The 27336-nt window shown below is 32.0% G+C and overlaps 1 protein-coding gene across 8 annotated transcripts in view; it reads left to right on the top strand.

Moving 5' to 3' along the window:
- The first annotated feature begins 1674 nt into the window (after window positions 1-1674).
- LOC107443911 (plexin-B) overlaps window positions 1675-27336 on the top strand; it is a 193497-nt gene continuing 167835 nt past the window's right edge. For 3 of the 8 annotated variants that reach the window (XM_071182958.1, XM_043047550.2, XM_043047548.2), the window contains exon 1: window positions 1675-1946. The gene's annotated coding sequence lies outside the window, so the exon portion shown is untranslated. The remainder of the gene's footprint in view (window positions 1947-27336) is intronic. The other 5 variants (XM_043047552.2, XM_043047551.2, XM_071182957.1 and 2 more) reach the window with 4 other exon arrangements.

Genomic DNA, 27336 nt, shown 5'->3' with positions numbered 1-27336 from the left:
TCTGCCGCTTGTCTTTCGGAGCTTGTCGCTAAATCTGTTTTGATTTATCTCAACAAAAAGTTCATTCAATCGCCGAACCCGTCGTAGCCACTATTTCGACTAGTGAAGAAATCAGTAACAATACCATTGGAGATACTGTGCTCGTTGAAGTTATTCATTCCAGCTCGAAACTTTGAGATCGTAGCATAGCGGATATTTCTGTGCCAATATATATGTATATATTTTTGCTGTTCTTGGATCTTTAGGATGTCTAAACGCAAGAATTTAACAATTTTTAATTACTTTGAGAAAAAATCACGACCTGAAATTAGTGAGGTGACAGCATCTAGTACCAATGTAAGTTTTTCTGTTGAACAGAAATGTGATACTTCCGTTGAAGAAAACGTTTCTAGCGTAACAGAATCTGATGAATGTGAAAGCGGCCCTCAAAGTGTTACTTCCCACCCATATGATATTGGACTTTTTTCAGAAGATATTACATTATGTTCTTAAACTTAAAAAATCAAATCAAAATTTAACTAAACAATGTTGTTTAAATAAAAAGTCAAAATTGTCTAGCTGTCTAAATTAGGGAAATAATAGTGGTTTATTACAGACTCGAATTTCTTGAATTTCTTTTAGTAGTTTCAGAAAATTATGAACACCCCCCTTGAAAAAATTCTACGTACGCCACTGTTTGAAATGCAAAATGAATGGAATAGTAGGCGAAGCGAAAAATACGGCCATATTTTTATTGACTCCTATGATGAGACATTTTATGATGGGAGTTGAACACATCTGTAAAAGCAAAAGTGAGTCGCATCGACAGTCATTAAATACAGTAAGCATTCACAATCTACAGTAAGCATTCACAATCTGCAAAGGCTTAATAACTGTTTTCAATCTATTGAATTAAAACTATGTCAACATTTCAATATTACAACGCTTTGAATCACATTAACAAGTTTGAAAAAACTGTATTAATATCAAGTGTCATCCACTACAAGTTTAAAAAATTTATTTGAAATTGAATATATGTGAATAAAAGATATTTTATGAACGATTGAGAATTCGAACAAGATATATAAATATATATAAGGAGAACTAATAGTAGGAATTGAATAAAACAAAATTGGAACGTTTTTTATTTCTTCTGTACATAAATAGCAATAATTCTATTATTTTTGACTAATTGAGTTATTAATTATAAGGTGTTTTTTCTTGAAATAAAATACTTAAAGAACATTCTACGGACTCCTACTCGCGGTTAAAGTTTTCAGTAGATCAAATGAAGAGTAGAATTTATCGATTCTTCTCTGAGAGTACTCGTTTTGTTTTACACTCGCAACTGTCTTTCCATTTTATCAAATAGCAAACATAGATGAAGAAAATGAATTGAAAAACCAATTCCCTGATTCGTAATTACATTTATAAAAACGAAACATTTTTAAAAAAAAAAAAAACATAATTACAGTGATTTTCCTATCGTAAATGAAAGATTATATATATATAAAGCAGGGGGTGAAAAAACTATTAAAATGTGCTATTTCATAAAAGGCTTCATAATCCTATGTCGATTGATAAATATGAAAAGATAACATCCGTTTGAAACAGATTAAATAATGAACAAAAATAATTCTTTTTTTGGAAACTCCCCGAATCAATCCGAGCATCTCTTCTTCTCTTCGGCGTCTCATCGCTCTCTTCCCCTACATCCCCAGTGGACCCATCCCCCTCTCACTGCGCATGCGCTACGGAGGGTGTGAGAAAGGGTCAGAAAATCCAGTTTGCGAGGAACGCTGTCTTCAGTTGTTCATGCGGAGCTCTTGCCTGTCTAAACTCCGATAAATAATTTCTCCATAAAATTTTTCCTCTTGTGGATTATTATCGTTCGGACAACCCCCCCTTGTGTCTCAAGACCAACACAACTAGGATTATTATTACTCCCTTCGAAATGTTCGAAAAGGGTGAGTAAGGCTGCTTGCATTCTTTTCTTCTTTGCAGAATGGAATATTTGTTTACTCTTTTTCTCCTTTCCAACCCCTTTCTCATTTCACCCAACATATCAAGTATATTTTCAATCGTGTATTATTGGTGCGGACTCAACTCGATTCGAAAAGTAAATATTGAAGACGTTCGCAAAACCCACCTGTTTCCAATGAGTGTAAACGGAAAAGGATTAAATTTTTTCAATTCCTCGAATGATAGAGCTGTTTTGTGTTCACTTTTTCAAAACCTCTCAAAATAATGAGTTCAAATGAAAGCGCTGCCGATGTCGGCTTTTCCGAGAAATGTGTTTCTAGCCCTGTCCGGATAAAAACTCTTTAAAATAATACAATGAACTCTCGCTACTACGATATCCAATACAACAGTAACTCCCTTTATTGCGATCATGTTTCGTGCTCCCGACGTACTTGCATATGAATGAATGTCATTCTCCTCTCACTATTACGATATTCTCTGAAGCAATCAACCCCTGTAAAACTACATTTTTCCTCCAAATTTCAACCTTATTTTCTTCACTTATTATTGGTTTTCAAATAATGTAAAAAATCTTTTTTTTATCATCTTTTCTGACCAGAAAAGACTCTCAGCTGACCACCCCAAGAGCTTCCATTCTTAGAATGTCTTCTCCCTGTCACAAATGAGCACCTGAAAGAGAATTTTTATTTGTGGAGGGTGGATGGAGCACCATTTACAAGCGAAAATCATTTTCTTGCCTCATGCATACTTTGTGGGTTGACTTTGACAGTCAAAAAAATGAATAAACAAACAAAAATATCAGATTATTTTCAATAAAAATGGTTTTGAGGTGCGTTCACGATCTTATTTTCTGAATTTATATCAGTTGTTTTTAATAGTTAACACTCTGCAAATTGATCCTTTGCATAATATATAAATACATTTATAGTTAATACATACATAAAATATTTCTAAGGAGTAAAAAATTCTATAATTCGAACTAATTATTCTGAGGAAATATTATTTCGAACTCCAGTACAACCTCGCTACAACACTATTTTGGGGACCCAATAAAGGGCCTACATCGACATACTTTGGGCCATACTTTTACGACATCGACATACTTTTTTGTGTCCCCAAAGTATGTAGGCCCCCGATATAACAATAGATCCCTCTACAACACTCTATTTATTGGGTAGAATAATTAGTCCTCAGAATAATTAGTTCGAATTATAGAATTTTTTTTACCACTCCTTAGAAATATTTTTCTTGCCCCCTGCGAATAAAAATATTTAAAAGTGTTAACGCAACATGACGAACTTTTATATAAAATTTACAGTGATCGTAGCGTCTTATAAAAAAAAAAAAATTGCAAAGCGGTATTGAATTTAACATTAAAACTAATAAAATGTTTACATGTGGCTTCCATTTATTTTAAAAAGAAGAGACTTTCTGGTTCTGAAAATAATCTTTTAAATAGTTAACGAATCCTGCTAGTCAAAATATCTCGATGCAATATGTTTTACTATTATTCTATCTTTAATAGGCTACCATTGAGTTGAGACTTAGTTTGTATGCATCCTTGTTATGCATTGCATAATGTTCTTAGAAAAGTCTTAACGTAGATATGGAACAGTGTTTACTCATAGAATGTTTTCATTCTGTTCTTGTTATTGTGTGTGGTTATCGCACGAAGTACTTTGTGAACGAATTTGAATAGAATGAAACTAGTACGTCAAAGGTATTTTTATTTTTTAGTGTGAGATTTCAATTTTTAAACTTTTTTTTTTATCAACTCAGGTAAAAGCGCGAAAAACTACTCATTGTTAAATAATATCAGTTGTTGTTTTTTTTTAATATCAATCAAAAACAAATTTATTACCTAAAACTACTCATAAAATACATCGATATTAAGAAAAAATTGCAATAAGAATTTAACTGACTGAAAATTTGAAAAAATAATAATTATTTAACCAAATTTTTCTAATTAATGTTTTTTAAAGTTATAATTTTGTTTGTTTAGGCAATTCTATGCTTAAACAGATTATTTAGTTCACTGAAATTAATAAAAATACACATAATTGATCGAGATAAAACTGTACATATTTGTTAAGGAAAATAAGGATAACATATTTTCGAAACCAAAACAAATTATTATATTTGGTAATTTAAGACTATAAAATTTTGCTTAAGACTAATGTAAATAATACAATTTTTTTTATTTTTTTAAATAAAATTAAAAGTAAAATTTATTTGCTTTCTTTAACTGCATTAAATTTTATCGGTTTTAAATTTGAACTATTTATTGTCGAAATGAGCTATATATTGAACTATTAGCTGTCGTTAAACAATTGTTTGATACATTTTTAATTTCTTCCGTTTGGACTAGTTTCTTCCAGTTTTTCTCCCCTTTATTTTCTTTTAGAGTCTTGGTAGAAATAATTATTTTTTTTCCAGCTAGAATTCCCAACCCTAATCTTCGATATAAATTAAAACCTTAAAATACTTTTTTAGGAAAAATAAAAATCAAAAATAATTTTTTCTTCAAAACAAGATAAGTTTTTAAAAGAAATTACTTCCAGCATTTGAAATAATAATAATAAAAAAAAATATTTAAAATTAAGATTTTTACAACATGCTTTGAATACGAAATTTTAGTGTAATAAATTTTAGTCGATATATTAAAAAGAGGAAGAAAAAAAACTTCTTTTTTAGTCAATTTCTTATTGCTATGTCGTCAATAGGCGTTTATTTGAAGTTAGAATTTTTTTTTTTATTTTTTGTTTTGATGACTTAATTGATAGTAAGTAATTGAGGAAAACTACTGTACAACATAATCTCAACATCTTTTTTTCATCACGCATTTCTTTTTTTTCCCCTGCACTAAGTACTATTTAAGCGACTTTCCAAAAATAAGTACTAAATTCGCAGTTAAACAGTATTTTTCCAAATGAAAAAAATGGTTACTAATTTAGGTTCCTTACACTCGAGGAAAAGCTATAATGGTGAAACATATATACCATCTTGTTATAAAGAACTACCTGGGCTTAGAATAGGACAAATACTTCAACTAAAAAGTTATTAAACTTTTCTTTAAAAAGTCGCATGTTCCCAAGATTTTTTTCCCTAGATAAAATCTATCAAAATCCTAGAAATGCTATATAAAATCTATCAAAATACTGGATATACTAGAGATCCTAGATAAAATCTTATCCAAATCCTAGATATCCTAGACAAAATCTATCAAAATCCTAGATATTCTTGATAAAATCTATCAAAATTATTAATTCTCAATTTTTACAAATTTTTATGACCTCAGATAATACAGCGATAGTGTAATTTTTTAAATATCAAAAAATTAGAGGGAAAACGCTTTTTATTTAAATAAAAAAATAAAAAATACTATGATCTTTATTCTTGTTGGATGTTTTGCCGCCATTTTCAGCATGAGTGGTAGAGAATTCTGGATAAAGATGGGCTAAACTTGACCCAACATTCATGTTAACTAAGTATTGTAAACACACGGCTATTATAAAGATAACAAACACTGTATGATACGAAAAAACATTATTTATGTGACGACAAAGTTTTCAGAAAGCATAACCCTTAAAAATATATAGAAATTAAATTATGAATATTATAGGATTGTATTGATTTAATTTAGTTCATTTAAATAACTAATGCAGGTTTAAATCAGATTGATTTTCTAAATAAAATTACTAATTAAATAAATGTTTTTTTTCTCTTCAAAATCATTGATTTAATTGAATAGATTGAAATTTTTCAGTTTTTGTTTCATTGGAGTGAAATGTTTATAATTCAGTGTTTTTTGCGTTTATTCTATTAAACTTCAGTTACTAACTGTTATATTTGAGAAAGCATCCAAAAGATTTCATCTTTAATGAATGACAAAGATTTATCTTATATTCATAGCTAAAACTTTCATTTCGGAAAATGAAAAGGCTTTGTGTATAAAGAAAAGTTCAGATTTTATTTTAAATTTAATTTTAATTAAAACTTATTTAAAATAATAATAATAATTTATGATAAAATGTATTTTTAATGATATTATAGATATTATAGTATGGATAAAACATGTTTTTTTAACATTAATGCAACGTATAAAACCAGTTGTTTTAAAAATATTCTATTAATAAAAAAGATATTCTTAAACAAGGAGTTACTTTGTATCCTTTCGTTAAATTATTCTTTCTCACGTGGTAAAGTTACTCCTTTACTTTTTTTTGGAAAATAGATTTAATTAAAGAAAAAAATAGCAAACATCATTTCAATTGAATCAAATCAAAACTAAATATAATTATCCAAACTAAGATAGTAAGTAGACAAATAGCAGACTAAATATCAAAACTAAAAAATTTTTCATGAAGCAAATGTTCCATAATTAAAAAATAAAATTGCTATAAAATTGATTAGGTTGTCTGGTTTAAGTATTTTTAATTTTTCTCTTTCCTGTTAACTAAATTTCGTATGTATTTGTGATTCTTTATCATTAGTTAGTAAAAAAAATAGTATGTATTCGCTGTTGTGCATGATAAATAAATTATTGTTAATAATATTCTTTTTAAAAAAATATTATTAATTACTAATATGCTATTAAACATAAAATAAATATAAAATATTTTTAATAGAAGCATTATTAAAATTAAAAATGCTGATTTAAATCTATTAAATCTAAGTAAATTAAATCAGCAATTAAAAGTAAATTAAATCAGTAACCCTGAATTGTTGTTTACTAAATAAATTTATGTAATTTTTAATATATTATTTGTAATGGCGCAAACTCACAATTAAATACAATTCTAATCATTACTTAGTAAAAAAATAGTATGCAATCGTTGTTGTGCATGATAAAATAAATTATTGTTTATAATAATATTTGAAAAAAAATATTATTAATATGCTATAAAACATAAAATAAATATAAAATATTTTTAATAGAAACATTATTAAAATTAAAAATGTCGATTTAAATCAATTAAATCTAACTTTTTAAGAGAAAAGTAAATTAAATCAGCAATCCTGAATTGTAGTACATCATATAAATTCATGTAATTTTTAATATATTATTTGTAACAGTGCAAACCCATAATTAAATACAACGGTCGATAGATTACATACAATTTTTAGATTAAACACAAAAAATCGTTATAATTTTATAATCAATGTTTATTGCTTTTTCGTTATATTTGTAAAAATACGGCGTAAATTTATGATCCGTTATTTTAGCACGACATAAAAATATGCAGGGGTTATTTTAGGAAGTATTTGGGTCCTTTACAGTGCCCCCCCCCCAAATTATCTTATCATAAAAACTGACCCTTCATAATATTTATCATTTTAAAAATGAGCAGTTCATAATAATTTTTATTCATTTTGAAAAATATCCTGAACAAAATTTTTCTTGTAACTCAGAAATGATGATTTCTTTTTATTTATTATTTCTTTTAGTATTACAACAACTTAAAGGCCATGATTTGTTTTGTCTTTCACGAAAGCGCGATTTTATTTTTATAAAAATGGGGCCGTCGTATCTACCTCATTGGCATATTCAAAAAATTATGAGTAAAGTTTTGCAGTAATACGCAATCACAGTGATTTCTGGTGAATACGAATTCAGCACCCGGCTTGCACCAAGCACAGTGCGGACGTAAAATATCCTCAGTGGTTGGCGCATCATGGGTTAGAGTCCCCTTACCGCCAGGCTAACCCTGTGAGGTTATCGTGGTTTTCCTCTCCATGTAGCGCGAATGCGGATTAGTTCCACCAAGGAGTTACTCCCAATACTTGATCCAAGAGTTCCCTTGTCTTCTGGATTGGGTTTAAAATGACAAGGTTACGGAGTTGAACATAAATAGTCGTAAACCCAAAAAATTGGATCGGCTGTTCAACGACTGTTATAAAATAAAATAAAATTTATTTTTAAAATTTCAGCTCTCAACCAATGAAAAACATATTTCGCAACAAGTCTCAAATGAGCCGACCGGACTGTGTAGAGGTCTGGGAGCTGGCCTCACCACAGAAAGGGTTCGAATTCCAGAAGTGGCATGGATGTTCTCTGTCCTTACTGTGGGATTAACCCACTGATAGGGGGGTGTCCCTGAAAGAGCGGGCACAGACGACCTGACTGACGAGTTTCAATCTTGTGTTCTTTGAAAAGAGTCTCAAATGCAGGGTTTTAATTTATGTGAAGTTGATCTAAAGCTTCTTCCAAACTTAAAAAATTCTACTTATAATATGTGAATTATTGAAAATTAGAAAAACCATTTGTGTAAAGAGATTTTTTTAATGAGAAAAAAAGTCTTTGGATTCTTTCTATCAAGATCTTGTTTTTGCGAGTAAAAAGGAGTTTTAAAATTTATTAATTAATTAATGACGTCTCGGTCAAGAATTTTGTGAATAGCCCGTTTTTCAGACATAATAATTTGTTAAAGGGCTCTTGAATAGACCTAAATTTCTCCTGTTTTTTATTTTTATTATCGTGCATCGTAAAGCTATTAGTGGGTCAGAGATAGGGCAATTTGAGTGATTACCATTTTTTATTCTTTTTAATTGCGGTGAAGAATGACTATTTTATAAATAGCTGCGAATGGTGATTGACAATTTTAATTCATTGTGCTTTATATCCGTCAGCCTAACATTTTACTCAATGTTTCATTTTATTTTCTGTTTCATAACCAGTGTTGAACGGTCGACTTATATTTTTTATTTCATAACCGTCATTGAACAGCCTACACAAATTTTGAGTTGACGGTTACTAATGTTCAGAAGAGGAGAACCCAGAAGAAGAGAACATGGTAAATACTATTAACCCAATGTTTATTTATTTACAAATATCGTGGTTTATTATTTATAACTTGATGGAATATATATTATTTATATCAATTATTAATAATTATAAAATAATTAACGTGCAGATATATATATATATTAGAAAGTAACAAACCATTGGTCAAATGATATGACGGAGTTGAAACAATAAAAATACATTTTATCAGCTGAGCTTTTTACCTGATTGTTTAACTGGATAAATATAATTTGAATAAACAGAAGAAAAAAATTAAGGCATGAACGTATTTTTAAAATTTTGCATAATTTTAATGTTTAACTATTAAATGTTTAACGGAAATTATGTTAAGGGGTTTTAACTTTTTCATGCAATGTCGGGGGTAACACAATTCTGCCCTTGCAATTCGAAGAAACCCCACGTTTGAATTCGAGAGAAGGGCAACGATTTTCCATAGAATTTCAGAAAACTGATAAAAACAATTTTTTTTTCTTTCTTTGCTAAAGGCCGGAATATCCTGGCTAGTAGGGCACTGGGCCCATGTCCAAAAAGTCCTGGGTTCGATCCCCGCCTGCCGTAGACTCTCCGTGTAGTAAATGATGACTGATGCACGTTAAATCTGACGGGTCACAAAGTTCTCCATGTTCCTACAACAAATCAATACCTCTGGGTTACTGATCCAGGGGTTGTCTTGTCTTCTGGATCGGGTTCAAAATGACAAGTCTACGGAGTTGAACATTAGTAGTCCTAAACACAAAAATTGGATCGGCTGTTCAACGATGGTTATAAAATAAAATAAAAATATGTGTAGCTCATAATACGAAGATGCCAAATATATAATTAAATAGTTCAATTTTGAATTTTTTGTTGCTGGCGTTGATTTCTCTTTTGCATGGTAAAATGAATGGTTGGTTCGAAAACCACTAAATTTTGTCTTATATTCGAAATAAACAATTATTAGTTCTCTTCTGGACCGACCTCAAAGAATTTTATGCTGCCTCAGTTTTTTTTCGATTTTTGGTGATGTTTCTTGGTTTGTGTTTATTGTCACTAAATAGCATATTTCATCAAAATTGTGAACATTTCACGTTCTTTGTTTTATTCTTTACTATAAAAATGAGTGCGGACTAGAGACACCTTTTATTTACTAGTCCTGTAGATCAGTGATTAAATTTTCTTATTTTCCACATTCGTAGAAATATACTTTTGCATTTTTTTTTTCCTTGTAAAAGAAAGAAAAAAATGCTTTTAAGTGTGAGTCGCAACTTCATCAAGAAACATATTTCAGGGGTCTGTCCAAACATTTTGTGAAAGGTCCGGTTTTTGTAAAATTGTGAAAAAATGATTCGTAATTAGTGAATATAAAATAAACGTTAAGTCACATTCTTTCAACCAGGGTCCTGCTTTTGTGAATGTGGGCAAATAGGGTCCTGTTATTGCAGAAAACTTTTTTTAAGGAGTTTTTAAATTGTAAATAGATACAAAATTATATTCAACACCGTAAAATTATAATTAAAAAAAATAAATTTTGAAAAATAAACAGCAATTGCTGCTACTAAGATGCAATATACAGATATTTGGTATTTAGCCCATACTGTTTCTGGTAAGGGTTTATTCGATTTACAAAACAATAATGAAGATAAACAAATTTGTGAAGGGTCCGATTAAAAGATAAATTATTTTGTGAAGGGTCCGTTTTTAAGTTAAAATATTTTGTGAAGGGTCCGTTTTTATGAAAAGATATTTTGTAAAGGTCCCGTTAACGGACCCAAATTTCTTCTAAATTGACCCCTGTATTTGTTGGTAGATTTCACAAAGTTACGTTAGCCCTCGTACGTAAGATTTTGAGTAGTGCGCATGCGTCTATTCTAGCATGAGCCAAAATATCAAACTTACGTAAGTGAAAACAAGAAATTTCGCAAAAGTCCCGTTAAGTTAAAAGCGCTTACCTAGTGGAATATCGTTTTAACTTAGACTACAAAATCAAAACAAACATTTACAATGGACGTCGGCGATCTCTCCGTTCAACCATTTGTTGTAATATCAGACGATTCGTTTCTAAATTTCATCGATATCATTCTTCAAATTCACATTCCATGTTTTAAGGCTTAAACAGCAAACTTCATTTAACATCTATAAACAGCGTGCTTTCAGCTTTGTCTTTCTAGCGTTAACAGACCCTGACTAAGGCAGGGGCATATGGGGCAGTTGCTCCGGGCCCCCACATCTGAGGGGGGCCCTAAATCGATTAGAAGATTTATTTTACGTTTCTTTCTTTAATGAACTTTTTTTAAACAAAATGTCAGTACAGTGTAAAATCCATCAGTTAAGCTTCTTCATTAATCTATCGTATGAACATAATCTATATTTCGTAAATCTATGGATTTCTAGGGCGGAATTGAGCAACTTTTCTCAATGACGATGGACAAATTAGGCCAATCAAAAGCCTATATTTTTTTGCGTATCGCGAAGTGCGATAGGTTTACAAAAATACGTGCTTCTGGTTGGCCAAACTGAGCCCTCGTCACAGCGAACATTTAGCTGAATTCCCGCCCTTATGTCAGCAAGGATATGAATTTTTCGCAGTTAAGATGACAAAGTAAACAATCAGAAAACTGCATTCATGATGGGCATAGAATTGTCAGAAAATCGATAAAATGGACAGAACAATATGTCGTTTGATTATTGGGGGACTTAATAGCTAAATAGTTCTTGTTATCCATAATGAGGTGAAAAAATTAAAATACCTCCATAAAATTCGGTTCTTCATTACTGAAGTAGTGAAGCAGAGGCCCAATTAGGCTAAGTCGGGCCCTGGGGGGGGGCTTTAATTACGCCAACATAACCAGGGGTCTGTTTAAAAGAAATTTGGGTCCGTTANCACAAATTCATAAAAGCGGACCCTGGTTGAAAGAATGTGAGTAATTTTTTCACAATTTCACGAAAAACGGACCTTTCACAAAATATCTGGACAGACCCCTGATAACGTAAAGATACGTCATTAACGCTACCATTGCGCAATTGCTTCAAATCTTACGTACTGTACGGAAAATAACGTACAAGTGCGAAATCATCCTAATAATAATCATTTCTATTTTTAATTTAATCTTGCAGGAGAAATAGATATCATCAGATAAACTTTTACATTTTATGTGTGGAATATTGTCTGTAAAATGCGAACAAAAATAATAATTTTTTTTTTTCGTGTTTGATCTACGGTAATTTTTACTAGCGACTAAATGTTCTTAATTTCTACTTATTCGAATTATAAATTAAACGAATTTTAAATTAAATAACTACTAATTCTCGATATTTCCAGAATTTAAAAAAAATATATATATTTATAAAAGTATAAATACAAAACAAAACGCGAAGAAGAAAGCATATTGCTGTATTACTAATTCCTTATCATTCAATATTTTGTTGTCTTTAAGTCTGCCTTGGATGGGAATGTTTCTTTTTTTACACAAACAAATTTTTGTTTTCCTGTCTCAACACTCGAATAATCATTGACTTGTTTTCTTCAAAAAAAAATTGTTTTTTAGGAAACACAGTCTTTATCTCAAAGTTAGATGTGCGGCTGATAGTCACTTTAAAATCAAATACAACAGTTAGAGAACAATTAGTGAAATATTTATTATTGGCTGACGACCTTCCATTAAATGAAAGATCTTTCAAATATATTCTTGGCTGATGGTTGTCCACTTTTTGGAAATTATCTATGAATAATATACTAATTATTCGTAAAATGAGATCTCTATGCTATCGATTCACTTTTATTAATTCATTTACAAAAATTAAGTTCGTTTTTAATAAATGTGTCTTTGGAAAACTATTTATACTAAGGTGTCATGGAAAATATCGTAGAAAAAATGAAATTAATGTTGCTAAGCTTATTAAGAAGGATTTGTAAAAGTGTGGTCATTGTTCTCATTCAGTTTAAATGATTAATATTTTAAATAAATGCCTTTTTTTTTCTATTTTGAAGTAAAAAGACGTCGAATTTTTTTTTAAAGAGACGCGCAAAAAATTTATTTTTGAATAATTTAAACTAAAAAAATGCACTGAAAATGCACAATATTTACCATTGAGTTCCATTATATTTGCATTCGTTTGCCGTATGAACTATATTTACGTATAGAAGAATACAGTGGATGATTTATCGTTACTAAATTTACATTCTTTTTAAGCCCCGTGGCAACATTGCACGTTGCCACGACATGGCTACATTGTCGCAGAACGTTATAGAGTTCTTGCAAAAAAAAAATATTTTTAGTTTTCTTTTCTACAGAAATTTATACGTAATATTTGAACCATACATTTAGATAATTACTTTTTTGCTCGGTCAATTTTAGGAAGATCGTATCGTAAATCAGTGTCGATTGTATTTTCGGCAGTTATTGATATTGATTTTCACGTGGTTTTTAAATATCTCGATATATTTCAAACAACAAGGAAAATTTGAATCGTGCATTTGAGTATTTAATTTTTAAGGCAATAATTCTATCGATTTTGTTTTGCAGTTATTTCTATTTGATTTCTTCATAATTTTCAAAATCCGATATTTTTTATACGATATTATTTATTACAGCAACCTAATTTCGGAACGAAGCAATCATTTGAGTAAGCTCTTTTTGAGAAGTCCTATTCACGTGATTTCGTCGTCGATCTTTTTTTTTTCGGCGATTGCTTCTTTCTTTCTTTTTACTTTCTTTCCTTTCAGACGCGGATACGTACCTAGGTTAGGAAAACCCGTATAATCCGCATCTGGCCACACTGCGGATTTTGCGATTTTTAATTAGTTTTGTGTTGTGATGATTATTTAGAAAATGCGAAGAAGGAAATAATACGTGCGTTTTTCCCGCCATCCAAGTGCGAGAATATCACCCATAATATTAGAATAAAATATTATCACATATTCAATTAAAAAAAAATTATTTATTTATTTATTTTTTTGTAAACACAGCGCTTTTGTTATTTGAAATTAGTAGCATATATAATGGCAATGCAAATTACAGTTGTTTCCGTATGTGACGGAATGACATTTTGATTTGCATGATGACAATTAATTGAAGTTTCTATGCATCTAATTTCAAATAAACATGATTTTTTCTCATGCATATCATTATTATTGGTATAATGTGATTCATAAACTAAAAAAAAAGAATTTTGTATTTTTTTTATTTTTAATTTTATGAACTTTTTACTTGTGTGACGGAATGACATTTTGGCAACCAAGCTTTCGGCATGCCGCTTAGAACTGGTAGTTTCTGTGAATTTTGCAACTATTATTTTCCTGAACTATTTTTTACTTTTAGTATAATGTGTAAGCAATGTAAATTGTGAATTTGGAAAATTAACCTCAGGTTGGCTAGCAGTTATTAACATCTATTTGCTGTGACGGAATGACCGTGACGGAATGACAAAAAGTTTAGTGGAAGAAAGTCTTCATTTAAAAAATGTTTTATTAATATGTAAATGATAAACAGAATGTAACAGATAAACAGAATTAATATTTACGTAAGAATCAGTTAAAATTTCAACAATTTCAAAATTAGGTTGTCTCAGAAGAGGTTTTATATCTAACTTGCCAATGTCACATCTTATCTTCGTTCTCAGGAAATTTATGCATAAATCAATTTTTGTCCCATGTTCTTTAAATACTTTAACATCTAAATCGTCGTCTGTTTATCAAAGTAATTTGAGCTGCATTATACAATTGGAGCACAAATGTGAAAAATTCACTTGTCAGCCATGTGATTACTTTAGAATGCTGCCAGATTCAAAAAACTTAAAATTATCAAAAATTAAACAGTAATATGTAGACTTTGGCTATTTTTGAACATATTTTTAAAATTAAAATATGCAATTCATAAAAAAGAAAATTTCACTTAAAAGTTGACACTTTCGTGGAATTGCCCGTAACTAAACTCTATTTGCTATATCTACTCACCATTGACATAACTATATTGCTCATTTTAATATTTAGTAACTAACAAAAATAAAAGTAAAAAAATAAATAAAATAAAATAAAAAATTGTAAAACTAGTTTAAAAAACCAGTAACTTTTTTCAAGTAGATTAAACAAGAGAAAATAGTTTTATTTTTGTCAGAATCGAGGCAAACAAATGTAGGAATTGTCACTATAAGTTTCTTACATCTCCGAAAATCAATACCTCTCATGTCTTTCAAAAGTGATGTACCCTTACGGCATTCGTTATAGGTTTGGCTAAAACTATTTCCCCCTTTTTCAAAGTCATCTAAAAAAGAAAATGCAGTCATAAAAGTTTTATTTTATTTATTGTAACATATTAAATAAATAACCCCAAGAAACTGTATTAGTTAAGTATTACTTGATTAAATAAAAACAGTCAACATATTTTACGCCCATTTTTAAGAATTGTTAGACGCGTTATTTCTTTTCATTCACGCCTGGCAAGTCTTGAAAGTGTGTGCCTATTTTTGAGCGCTTGAAACACGTCGCCTGTTATCCATTTTGTATATTATTGTTTGTGTTGTATTTTTTGATGAAGTAATCTTGTTACGTAACTGAGTAACTTATTCATCAGTTGGGATTGGAATACATTTTTATGGATTACTTTTTTTTTGGTTGATTATATTTTAGAGATAAATTTCTTTTATACCACATTTTATTGATATAACGCTTATATTTCACGTATCGCAATTTAATTTGATTACATTTTAAATTTATATTATTTTTTTTTCAATGATTAAAGTGGACTTTATTCCTCCAAACGAGATCATGTTATTTTTACTTCTTTTTTTTTACTTAAAATTATTGCAGTTTAATTAGTAATATTTCTGCATTCACGACTAACATCTATTAAAACGAGAACGAACTTCCAACGTTAAGTACATAAAGAAAATAACAGGATTTTTTATTAATATAGATTATTAATTTTCAAAATGCTTTTTTAGACTTACTTTCAAATTCCTACTATTAATTCACACTCTCTCCCTATGTATCTTGTTCACATTTTAAAATTGTTCATAAAATACTCATCCACTCAAGTTCAAATACAATTTTTTTTTTTTAAACTTGTAGTTCAGGACACTTGATGTTAATACAGTTTTTTTTCCAAATATTAAATAATTAAATAAATTTAATTACTTAATTTTAGTTTTATATGGGAGTTGTAATTATTTAATAACTAAAATAAAAAATTTCTTTACTAACCTAAGTAGGAATTGTTTTAATGGATATCCGTTAATTGATTTTCGTCTTAACGAACAATAAGCCTATTCAAAGGATACATATATATATATTTTTTTTAATAATTTTATATTAAAGGGAAGGGAAATTTTTTTTGATTTACTTTTTCTTTGTACTAAATACGAGTATTCAAATAAAAAAAAAAGATTTCTTATCGTGAAAGTCAGGAAATGTCGACTTTCTCCTTAAAAGTCCCGTTGCCCCTTTGACGAATTCTTAACATTCATCATCATCGAGTCGGAATTCTGACCTATTGACTAACATCTATATCTAGCCCAAGAAAATATGGATATTCTGCTGTTTATATAGTAGTTTAATAAAAAAGTTCCTTGTAATTCTTCTATCTATGCATATTTTGGAATATGAGGTAGTGCGCGTTGAATGTCGCCATTTTGACGGTGCGATATTGGGCCTGTTTGGCAAAGCGCCGGACTCACGTTCGTGAGAACGGGAGTTCGAGTCCAGCCGGCGGAAGACTGTAGTAAATGATGACTGGTGCAAGTTAAATCTGTCGTGTCATGAAGTCCTCCATGTTCCAATTATATCTCTGGGGTACTGCATTGGAGATGGTTCGTTCTCTAGATTTGTCTACGAAAATTACGATTTGTGGTTGAATGAATGGATGTCTGAATGTGTTCACCCTATAAACGGGCTGTAACGTATGGGTGTGGCAGAAGTCGAATTCTTGGCCTTAGATGGCAGCACTGGAAAACAAGAAAAATCGCACCTCCTTCGTTTTATGCTGAATGTGGGCATTTGCGAGTGTAAGTGAGAATTAATATTTAACAGAGCCGCAATGGCTCAGGGGATAGAACGTTCGCCTTCCAATGTGGCGAATTGGATTCGTATCTCAGCTATGGCGGATCAATACGAATTCCACATCCGGCTTGCACCGACCACAGTGCTGATGTGAAACATCCTCAGAGGTAGACGGATCATGGGTTAGAGTCCCCTTGCCATCAGACTAACAGTTGGAGGTTCTCGTCGTATTCTTTTTCCATGTAACGCAAATGCGGGTTATTTCCATCAAAAAATCCTCCACGAGGGCAAATTTCTCCCCATACTCGATCCAGGAGTTCCCTTGTCTTCTGGATTGGGTTCAAAATGACAAGGAATTGAACATGAGTAGTCGTAAGCCCATAAAATTGGGTCGGCTGTTCAACGACGGTTATAAAATAAAGTAAAATTAATATTTAACAGAAATATATTACTTAACAATCATTATCAGTATATACCGATTTTCGACATATACGCGTGTAAGGGAGCAATGATGCTATTAAATTGAAATAGGTTTCGATATTCACAATCAGCTCATTTTAAATGTCTGCATCTTAAAAAATATTATCAATTTTAATCAATATATTCGAACATTCATCAAAGTAACTATCAGGAACATTCACCAGAAGATCTATCAACATTCAAGATAACACAAAAAACAGAATAAAATTCGATGAATATTTCGAACATTCACCACGCACCCAAGCCACAATTAGGAACTCACCATACATGAATTATGAATTTCCATTATCAATTCATCAAAAAACACCGGAGGATCTATGCAGGGTCCCCGGGATGAGAGGTCACGGGGGTCAGTGTGACCTCCCCAAACATTTACACAATTCCACAAAGTTTGTTTGGCTGTATTAGGCATACTTACGAAAATTCATTGTCTCCTGTTTCGTTTAAAAAGCAGAACATCCGACCCAATTTTATGGGTTTACGACTACTAATGTTTTACCCCGTAGCCTTGTCATTTTGAACCCAGTCCAAAAGACAAGGGAACTCCTGGATTAAGTATTTGGGAGAAATTTTGCCTTCGTGGAGGATTTTTCTGTTGGAACTAACCCGCATGTGCGTTACATGGTGAGGAAGACCACGAGAACCTTCCGCGGTAAGCTTGACGGCAAAGGGACTCTAACGCATGATCCATCTACCACTGAGGATATTACACTTCAGCACTATGGTCACTGCAAGCCGGATGCGGATTCGTATCGACCCGGCATCGCCGGGATTCGAATCCGATTCACCTCATTCGAAGGCGAATGCTCTTTCCTCTGAGCCATCGCTCCTTTTGTATGTCAGGGGGTTCATGGATGTTGAGGTGGATGCTTTTTGGTGAATGCTTTTGGTCAGCATTGCGCAGAGGCCGCTTTTACCCTCAGACAAACTAGTGTCTATTGATCTGAATCTGTGTGGGCTTCAAGCCACCCCCGGGGGATTGAACCCCAAATTTTCCACTTTAGTTTAGTGCTTTATCCACTGACCAATCGTAGCTCATCGACTAGAATAAATAAGCAATCAGTAATATAATGGTGGAAAAAATTATCATATTGTGAAAATATCAGCAGCGAAGTAATTTTTTATTTATTGAAGCTAATGAATTACATACCTATTATTGATTCGGTCAAATTCAAAATTTGATGGGAATTTTTTCTCTACCAAAGATATAAGTTCGCGGTATTTTTAATACGTGCTTAAAGGTGCTTTTTTCATTGGGTGTTTTTAAAAAGTACCCTTTTTACAAAATGAGATTTTTCCTTTACCATGTTGACTTTCGCTATGAATTATGCAAAAAAAAAAAAAAAAAAAATNTTCACATTGTTCTATTCAACATTTTCACAATTAATTCAACCCCAGTCTATTTTGGAGTATTGTCAGTTCGTAGCGTATGAAAACGCCATTCGTTTTACACGATTCAAAATTTCATGATTTTTGACAATTGTCAAAAACAACGCCAAAAGTTTCTTTTTTGACATGACGGTTAAAACAAGATAAAACTGTCAATTGTCAAAAACATTCCGACCCTGCCTAATTATGAGATTTTTTTAAAGTGCTTAAAAATATTTTTTGAGTGTTTGAAAAGTGCTTAAAAGGTGCTTATTTTTTCGTGAATAATTTGGCTATGCACCCTGGCGGCGTTTCTAGATCTGTCAACAGACTGACACTAAAAACGGACTCACTTTTTGAAAAGTTAGGTTCTGTTTTGACTTCTTCTCTTCAACGAGAAAAGCTAGAGAAAAAAAAACTGAGTTAAAAATCAAATACTTTTTTTTATTTTTTATTTTCAAATATTTTTTTTGTGCCTGTGGCAAAACGGAAAAAGAATCGATAGAATTCTTTATTAATATGAAGTCGTTTGTCTGTGGCGGAGATGGGGGAGGGAGGGCGGTCACAGAGCTGCGGGAGAAGTTCTTTTCCTTCTTGGCGATCGTTAATGAACCTCTTTTCTCAACCTCAGCACTTTACCCCCGCCCACAATTCTCATTTCGAATTCAGTCCGGTCTCTCGCAACCCCTGGCCACCATCTTTTCGTTTTCGCTGCCAGAAATAATGTCTTCCACAACTATGTTATGTATGTGTGAATAAAGCGGAACATTCTATATCACTTTCAAAAAATAACATGGCACTAGTCTTGTTTTTTTTTTTTTTATTTGGGTGGGGGAGGAGGGTATGAAATATCGTTTTTTGCGAAAAGCATGAACAAAATCATGACTGATTTTTTTCGATGGCAGAACCCTGTGGCAGAATTTTTTCGAGCTATTTGCGGCAAAATTCTCCAGCACTATAATACAAGATATTTTTAAACAAACATTCTATGTTACTAATTTAAAATAGCAAAAGCGGTTTACAGAAGACATGAAGTTCATAAAAATCATGAAATCCAAATGACTGGAAAAAAGATCTGCGACACCTCAAATGCCTGTTCGTGGCAATAAACAATATCTTATAAAAAAAAACATCGAATTTTAAATCTATGGAAGAATCAATGACAACAACTGCCAAAAATTGGATAGAATTATTAAATGCTCAAACAGGGATCTGTTCAGACATTTTGTGAAAGGTCCTGTTTTTATAAAATTGTGAAAAAACCATTCATAATTTGTGAATATAAAATAAGCGTTAAGTCACATTCTTTCAATCAGGATCCTGCTTTTGTGAATTTGTGCAAATAGGGTCCTGTTATTGCAAAATTTGGAATTTAAAAATGCTACAGTTGAAATTTAAAACTTAGAGAAACTTGAAAAACTTAGTTCGTTTCGAACCGTCATTCTTTTTTCTTTCCCCGGGAAGGGTTTATTCGATTAACAGAACAATAATGAAGATAAACAAATTTGTTCCAATTAAGAGAAAAATTATTTTGTGAAGGGTCCGTTTTTATGAAAAGATATTTTGTGAAGGATCCGTTAACGGACCCGAATTTCTTCTAAACAGACCCCTGTCAAATGCACTATTCGAATTTTCCATATTATTTGAAATGTATCGGGTTATTTAAAATCAACATCAATAACTGCCGAAAAGACATCAATTTACGATACTATGATTGAGAGCGTCAAAAAGTAATAATCTAAATGCATAATTCAAATATTACGCGTAAATTTCTGCAGAAAGGAAAAGTAAATTTTTTTAACTTTTCAAAAGAAAAATCTTTCTGCATTGAACCCTGTAACGTTCTGCGACAATGTCGCCGTTTCGCTGCTGTTCTGACACGGGACACCTAAACATTAGCCAATCATTGACGATAAGTTACATATTTACCTCGCGTTATGTATGAACCCTCACAAAATATTGCATTTTAAGAACGGTCTCTCAGCTATGTTTTTTTATTTTGAAAATACATCCTTTACGAATTTACTTAAAAATTGGGGGTGATGGCTTTTTTTATTTATAATTTTAAAAATACAACTTAAAAATGGGGTCGATGACTTTTTTTTTAAATTCATTATTTTAAAAATACAACTTCTTGTAAGACATGGTTTTTGCAATTTTTTTTCCTTACAAAAATGAGACCTTGGCAGAAAATATCCGATTCTACGGTAAATTTAGATTAAAATTTTTTTTATTAGTTTTGCACGTATAAAGTTAAAATAAATCGTTGATTTTTGTGAATTTTCGCGAAATTAGTGCCATATTTAATAGAATTCTGGGAAGATTTTTCTGAATTTTACAAAAGGTCTGAAATAATAGCCTTAAATTGTTCATTAAATCTAATTAAATAGTGTTATACTTAATATAATCTCTTTAATTTCGCAGTATATTTATTTATGAACCTAATGGGCTTTGCGCTTTTCACCCTATCTTCTCTATCTTAAAAAGTGCTTAAAGGTGCTTATTTTTGATTTTTGTTTTTTATAAGCCCTTAAAGGTGCTTTTTCCATTAGGTGTTTTTAAAAAGTGCTTAATTTTCCTTTTTAGAAAAGGAGATTTTTCTCTTTACCATGTCGATTTTCGCCACGTATTATGAAAAAGCGTGCTCTTCACATTGTTCTATTCAACATTTTCACACTTTTTTCAACCACAATCTATTTTAGCGTACCGTCAGTCTATAGCGTATGAAAGCGCCCATCATTTTACGGGTTTGATGAAATACTTGCGCATGGTGAGCTGGGTTCAGTGAGATCATTGCACTCTCATGTGCAACTCTACTGCGTTTTGCAAGATATTCTCCATTTCAAGCTTCATTTTCCACTCTCTTAAATCGAACCGAAAAATCTCTTGATCATTTTTTAAAGGCTAATATAATCAATAAAAGAGTTCTTTCTCTGAAACTAGTTATTTTATCATAATCATATTAAGTCTTTGAAAATTATTTTTCATTTTGTTAATGTATATAGTGCTTAAAAATATTTTTTAGTGCTAAAAAGGTACTTAAAAGGTGCTTATTTTTTGTTAAAAGATTTGGCTATGCATCCTGTCTATCACTAAAAAAAGTTAAAATAGAATCATAATGTATATTTCAAAAAAAAGGTATTATGACAAACTAATTTTTTAAAAAAATACAGGGTACTATGACACTATAAAGGAACCGGATATTTAATATTATATTTGTCTCAAAATCACTTCAAAGTACCGAATACAGATTTGTTGTTTACCGAATACGTATCTTTTATTTCATATTTATATTTGTCCCAACATCGCTTCAAAATATTTAATATATTCCAAATATCCTTATTTCGAAACTTCCGAATCATAGAATGTTTACAAAAGCTACGTATAAAATCAATTAGTATGAGTGTCTGTGGAAATTAAAAATAAAGAATAATTTCTGATCAAATACTCTTTTGGTATATCATTAAAGGGAATTTCTGTATCGATTTTCTATTTCGAAATAAATCTGTTAAAAGTTATTTATAGAAACTAATTAGTCCTGCGCTATTATGCTGTGGCTCTTGAAGTTGGAATCGTTTTCCAAGCATTTACGGACTGTAATTATTGTAGCTTATAGCTTTCTGTGAGATGCGATTTAATTACTTCGAAAATCAATGTAGTAATAGCGGTATTTTATTTACCCTCGCACCAGAGGAGCTGCACAATGCAAAAATCAATGTAAATTTCTCACCACTTTGCGTCAAATTTACAATAATGGTTTAAAGTCATCAGAAACACATCCTTTCATTGGATTCCATTTTTAAATAATTTTTATAGCCAAACATTTGCGTTACGTGGAGAGGGAAACCTAAAAATTCTCTCATGGTTAACCCAGAGGAAAATCACCGATAATTATTAATATCAACAGATAATTTTCAAATTGCAATAATGACCAAATAACTGTATTTTTATAACCGGCATTGAACAATTGATCTATTTTTGGGCTTACGACTTAACTCCCTAGCTTTGTCATTGTAACGAGGCCCAGAAGACAAGGGAACTCCTGTATCAAGCACTGGGCTTCGTGGCAGACTATTTTTTTAAAAATAACCTTCGTTGAACAGCTGATCCCTTTTTAGGGTTTACGACTACTAATGTTCAGCTGCGTAGCCTTGTCATTTTGAACCCAACCCAGAAGACAAAGGAACTCTTGGATCAAGTATAGGGAGAAATTTGCCGTCGTGGAGGACTTTTTGATGGAACGAACCCTCATTTGCGTTGCATGGAGAGGAAGACCACGAGAACCTCCCACGGTTAGCCTGACGGCTAGGGGACTCTAAACCATGATCCGTCTACCACTGAGGATATTTCAGGTCAGCACTGTTTTCAGTGCAATCTGGATTCATATCGACTAGCCAATGCTGGGATTCGAACCCGGTTCACCTCATTGAAAGACGAACGCTCTATTCCCTGAGCTCTCGTGGAAGACAATATTCGAATGAGGTAATCCGCTTTTTATTTAGAGAGCCACGAATGATTCTAACCCATGATACGTGTACTACTGAACATATTTTACGTCAGCAGAATATCGGTGCGAGCCGGAAGCAGAATTTATATTGGCTAGCGATCACTGAGATTCGAACCTGGGTCATCTGTTTGGAACACTCTATTCCCTTCGCCGACACGATCACTTCGTCTCGATCCATTCGATTATACGATCATCCTGGAAATAATTAATATCAATGGGTAATTCTCAAAATGCACAATGACAGAATAGTAGTAACTTTTCTTACATTAATGCGTTAACGTTTTTCTTTTTCCCAAAACGTATCGCTCTCATTTCGGCGACAACCCATATTCGCAAATCTCGGTTTAATAAGGGTTAAAAAAGGGTTTCTCCGAGATTGGCCTTATTTTATACCGATCCAATTTTTATGGGTTTACGACTATACTCATATTCAACTCCGTAACCTTGTCATTTTGAATCCAATCCAGAAGACAAGGAAACTTCTGGATCATGTACCTCCAGAGGTATGATTTGTCTTGGGAGCATGGAGGACTTTGTGACTCGACAGATTTAACGTGCATCACTCACCATTTACGACACGGGGAGTCTTCGGCCGGGGGGGGGGAGGATCGATCCCCCGACCTCTTGGACATGGGTCCAGTGTCCTATCCACCTTGGTAGGCCTTATATAGGATTGTCAGATTCACCTGATATTTTGTATTTATTATTCAGCCATTAAATGTCTTATATTGGCTCTATATAGGTCGATACTGGCCCTATATAGGATCAATATTAAAAAATCTAGTATATCTTATGTCGGTCCCTTTGTGCTTGTTCATATAGGACTCATATTGAGCTAATTTTGAACAAAACTGGGGACTAAAGTAAAATTGTTGGTAGGTCATTTTGCGCCATTTTTTGTTTTTGTTTAACTAGCATGGAAGCCGCTAAAAACGAGCAAGAATTAAACACCTATAATTCATGAATAACTGTTGTAACTCACGACAATAATAAAAAAAAAATGCTTTATTGTTCGTTTAAAAAAAAGATAAGAAAGGAAAAAAGAATGAAAGAAAAAAAAAACATTATTTCATGAAAATAAAAACTTATTACTGAAGAACAGCCTTATTTCCAAAAACTTTTTTTAAGCCTTCTCAAAATTTCGTATTTTCATTTCCTATTTTTTTTTTCTTTTTTTTTTTCGCCCTTGCAGATAATGACATTCTTATAATGTTTCTGTCTTTGTAAAAATGGGAATAATGCTTCTACCTGAACTTCTTTCTTTTTTTCTTCATTTAAATATGAGCCCTGATCAAACGATTTGCAGATAATAGTTAATTTGTGCTCAAAATTTGATAGGAAAAAAAAGAAGACTAAATGTTAATAACAATGAAATCCCTTTTTGAAACTGTACTCTATTCATTAAAGCATATTTCAGAAGGAAAAAAAAATTTTTTTTTTTACCTCCTGAGTTTCGATTAAAAAAAATTTTTAAATAAGAAAGTAGAATTTTAATTTAACGTAGCCTAATTAATTCTAACATAATTTCAATCTGAACTTTTTCATCAGACTAATTCATAGGGGGTGGGGAGCGATTATACGTACGGATTGCATACAATGACTCAATATTAACAATGAATGAGCACTGTTATTAAAAAATTTCATCCGACAAATACGTAATGAATCGGGAAAGGGATTTATTTATTTTAAATGGGGATCACCCGTAACCATTCTTTCTCAGATATCATATTTCTTTGTTTTGATAAATTCTTGAGTAGCAGATACCGAATTATGATTACTTTTTGCTTTAATAAATACTTATGTTTTGTCTTTTATGTCGTGGAGGTTTTTAAATGGGAAATTGCCGATTATAATAAAGAGCCTAAATGGAAAACCGGTTTTTTCACCATCCATTGTTTTGAAAGGAAGGGGAATTTTCAAATATTACATAATAATGTTTTGGCTATTTTGAGTTCAGCAAAAATAAACAATTCATAAACCCCGTACTTACGGGGTTTTTTTTTTGCTTGTTTAGTTTCACCATCTGGTTTAGTTTACTAATTTTAAGTTAGAATTTTAATGAAAGTTATACACGGAACGAAATATACGTTTTCATTCATTTTAACAGCTTCCCTGATTATACCCGAGTTTATTTTCATAACCGTCGTTGAACTGCCGACCCAATTTTTATGGGTTTGTGACTACTCATGTTCAACTCCGTAGCCTTGTCATTTTGAACCCAATCCAGAAGACAATGGAACTCTTGGATCAAGTATTGGGAGAAATTTGCCGTCGTGGGGGACTTTTTGATGGAACGAACCCTCATTTGCGTTGCATGGAGAGGAAGACCACGAGAACCTCCCACGGTTAGCCTGACGGCTAGGGGACTCTAAACCATGATCCCCACACCAGTGAGGATATTTCACGTCAGCACTGTTTTCAGTGCAATCTGGATTCATATCGACTAGCCAATGCTGGGAGTCGAACCCGGTTCACCTCATTGAAAATGAACGCTCTATTCCCTGAGCTCTCGTGGAAGACTATTCGAATGAGGTAATCCGCTTTTTATTTAGAGAGAAAAGCCACGAATGATTAGCGTGGAGATTCTAACCCATGATAGGTGTACTACTGAACATATTTTACGTCAGCAGAATATCGGTGCGAGCCGGAAGCAGAATTTATATTGGCTAGCGATCACTGAGATTCGAACCTGGGTCATCTGAACCCAATCCAGAAGACAAAGGAACTCTTGGATCAAGTATAGGAAGAAATTTGCCTTCGTGGGGAACTTTTTGATGGAACGAACCCTCATTTGCGTTGCATGGAGGGGAAGACCACGAGAACCTCCCACGGTTAGCCTGACGGCTAGGGGACTCTATCCCATGACTCTATCCCATATACCAGAGAGGATATTTCACGTCAGCACTGTGGTCGGTGCAAGCCGGATTCGGAATTCGTATCGATTGGGATTCGAACCCGATTCGCCTCATTGGAAGGCGAATGCCGGTTGCAAATATTTATTATCCCGAGTCAACTCGGGCATAGAAGAATTATTCAATACGTTTTGTTTTATCACGTTTTTATTCGGCCGGAAGCAAAACAAAAAGTAATGATATAATTTGCTATGATTGGAAGGTTGCCAATTATTGTTAGGGGAGTTTTGCTATTTGTGTGTGACTGCAGACGTGTTCTGTGCAATTGAATTTACATGGAAAAAAGAAGAGTCAAAAAATGGTGTTCGCGAGTGAACGTAATGCAGATGATTTTTCAGATGATGAAGATGTGAACATATACAAGGACTCATATTTTTTCATTTGCCCGAGATCATTTGGGATAGTAAACTGATGGTAAATAAAATATTTTTCACGCATACAAAAAATTTTTTTTAATGTCAACCTAGAACTTGTGTATTATGTTTTGTTTTAGTTCCTTCTTTTTATTTATGAAATAAAAAAATATGTTGATTTTTTGAATTTTTTTTTCTCAAAATAATTGATAAGGGAAGCGGTTAAAAAATAATAAATATCACAATGTTTTTCTTCTTCTTTTGATTGTTTCATTACCTTCCAAAATATTCTTAGGTTCTAAAGTTGACTCTGTTTTCATATGGAAAGTTCAATCATCTTTGTGAAACAATCTTCAATCTCTTTTTTTTTTTTTTCCCTCTCCGAGAAAGAATATATAAATTTATTCCTCAAAAAAGGAGTTTTCTCAATCCAGTTTTTTTTCCTTCTCCGGGAGCCGTCCGAGCTAAGAATAATGAGGAGGTTTCCATGGTCGGAGATCGATCTTGGGGATTTCTGAAGGACCCCCGTTAAATCCCCTAAATAGGAAAGACATCGTCTGCAGCTGTTTCGTCAGACCCGATCGATGATTCGAATCCTTTTTTCTTTTTTTACGTTCATTCATAGAAATATCTTTTGCTTTCCGATATGCAATATGCTGTTTCTTTTGCAACTTAGGAAGGAAAAAATGGGAGAAATTTGTTCCTTTTCTTGGAGGGGGGGGGGAGGTTGAATCGGAATGGCTGTTATTCGTCCATGAATGATATTTACTTTAACTCGTCGCTTTAAATGCTTTTCGCGGAAGCCTTTTTTTTTTCTTCCCCAAGACATTCCGATGATTTAATTCGCATGTCTGTGCCATAATACTTGTTGCTGCATAGCTATAGAACATTTAACTTCATGATTTATCGTTGATTCATTTAAATATGTGAGCAGCGATAACTGAGCACAGATGCTGTTATTCTGAAGAACTGAGATT

This window comes from Parasteatoda tepidariorum, chromosome 7 (genome assembly GCF_043381705.1).
Source record: "Parasteatoda tepidariorum isolate YZ-2023 chromosome 7, CAS_Ptep_4.0, whole genome shotgun sequence".
Classification (NCBI taxonomy): domain Eukaryota; kingdom Metazoa; phylum Arthropoda; class Arachnida; order Araneae; family Theridiidae; genus Parasteatoda; species Parasteatoda tepidariorum.
This window is presented reverse-complemented; position numbering and strand designations above follow the sequence as displayed.